Source organism: Idiotropiscis lumnitzeri, chromosome 2, assembly GCF_059441095.1.
Source record: "Idiotropiscis lumnitzeri isolate Australia: NSW breed Sydney's pygmy pipehorse chromosome 2, RoL_Ilum_1.0, whole genome shotgun sequence".
In the NCBI taxonomy this organism is placed as follows: domain Eukaryota; kingdom Metazoa; phylum Chordata; class Actinopteri; order Syngnathiformes; family Syngnathidae; genus Idiotropiscis; species Idiotropiscis lumnitzeri.
Genome location: NC_142392.1, coordinates 13,438,378 through 13,440,497, shown reverse-complemented (window position 1 = coordinate 13,440,497; position 2,120 = coordinate 13,438,378). Strand labels below are relative to the sequence as shown.

At 37.8% G+C, this 2,120-nt stretch overlaps 1 long non-coding RNA gene across 1 annotated transcript; it reads right to left on the bottom strand.

Moving 5' to 3' along the window:
* Positions 1-213: 213 nt before the first annotated feature.
* LOC148341746 (uncharacterized) lies at positions 214-1,455 on the bottom strand. The gene is made up of 3 exons (XR_015840658.1): positions 1,253-1,455; positions 1,109-1,175; positions 214-575 (listed from the first exon to the last, which is right to left on the bottom strand). It is a non-coding gene; the product is annotated as an uncharacterized LOC148341746 (long non-coding RNA).
* Positions 1,456-2,120: the final 665 nt, after the last annotated feature.

The following is a 2,120-nucleotide window of genomic DNA, read 5'->3' as shown; positions in this document are numbered from 1 at the left end:
GACTTCGTCCTACTTGAATGAATCCCCATCAAAATACCATGACACCACGACTGGACAAATAATATCCAGAAACACACTTATGCACCTGTAACCCCCGATTACTTAAAGATAGTGTTAGTTTGATATTTAATAAATTGGACCAGACTCTAGATTCTCGAAGGCTACAATAGTGATAATTGATAGGTGTGTGAATGAAATAGCTGGAGGCAGAAATGAGCAACAACAATAACTGTATTAACATGGAAAACAAAACAATTATTTACAAATTCACAGCCGGCATCATATACATAAAATAAATCACAAATCCCAAAAATTAGAAATAATAATCCCAAAGTCCTACTGAGCTCAGTAATATTTTGTTTAAGTCAGTCAATGTTCTTTCCGGTAGTCTTGGGGAAAAAAGTCTTGTCGTGGTGGTAATTAGGTGTGTTACCACGTGATGTTCACAAAGAAGTTGGTGAAGACTGTGGTTCCTTTATCGCAGATGTGGTTCTGGGCTCAGGCTCGCCATCTCCATCAAAGGAGAATCCATTCAGTTTCGGATCTTGGTTTAATGCCAAGACAAAAAACCCAGCCTGCATAACCATAATGAAATTATTGTATGCAGCTAATAAGTCCATTATCAGTTTCCAGTATCATCAGTCGCTATAGCTCTATAGTTTTCAATTATCATAAATACTGCATCTAAATATCACATTTATAACAGTTATTAATTTACATGCATGTTTTCCAAATTGTCATTGTAACACATGAAATGAACTCATGAGCTAACAATAAACACATTTCTCAATAAGTCCAATTTCTCAATAACCATGTTTTATGGTTTACATATCAATCACTTCAATAAAGAAATAATTGTATAACAAACATAACTGAGTCAATTCAACATTTCACTTTTAACACATATTACATCAAAATGAGCAGTTATACATTTGTTTGTCAACATAAACCTTGCTTTAGAAAGACCTTAAAACAAGTCAAATCAACTCTTTCACTGTAAACAAGCAGTACATTTCCACTCGCGATTAGCATTAGCTAAACGTTAGCTTAGCGTTAGCCTCACATAAACGTTTTTACGACAGTCCATAGCAAGTGCATGGCGACTCACCAAGACGACGTTCAAGTACGAACACGGTCGATTTGTCACAGACCCTCAGTTCTCACTGGTATCCACACTTGAGATAAAACATTTCCCAATTAACATTTTATTATTGGTCACATTTATATCAACTTCACGAAGTATTTCACTCACCGAACGGCACATTAGCATTAGATATCGTCACGCAACCTTTCAGTAGGGCGTCCAGGCGTAAAAGAACGATATACACAGCTAATCTCGAGATAGCGTCTCGAGAAGGCGGGACAACTTGACTTTGACGAATCAGAAAGTCATAATCAGATAAATGACACTCCAAACAGGAAATCAAGTAGACGAGAGATGTACACTTCCTCTTAACAAAATAATGTTTTTTCAAAATAAAATGGCGTTTTCTCTACTGGGTTACAATATTCTTGCTTTTTTTTAAACCACAATGGTCGAAGGAGGGAAAAGTGTGGATTTAATTGCAGATACACTTGCAAGGACATTTTCAAGTCGGACCTTTCAAGAGAAGCTATATCGTCCAACACTCACTCAGTGGTGCGGGAGTGTGTTTCTGGATATTATTTGTCCAGCCGTGGTGTCATAAATGATGGTATTTTGATGTGGATTCATTCAAGTAGAACAAAGTAGGACTTCACTGAAGGCACAGGTGTGAAATGCACTGAAGTACCATATTTTCGCAGTCATAAGGCGCACTTAAAAGTCCCAAATCTTCCCCTAAACTAACAAAGCGCCTTGTAAGGCGACTGCGCTCATTATATGGACAAAGTATCACTAGCGACCATCAACCCTTTTACTCATTGGGCTGTTTGGAGTGCATGTTAGCACATCCTGCTGGACAAAGTGTGAGTCATCTATGCTTCTAATTGACCGTGACTTATACATTATGTGACTATGTTGTTTGGGTGATGGTGTGGGAGAAAGCTGGACAAAAGGGCAGCTGTCCACAATGTTGTAGTCTGTCTTATCATTTATGTTATTGCAAGCAAGAAACGTCCCAGGTTTAGACAACAGACAA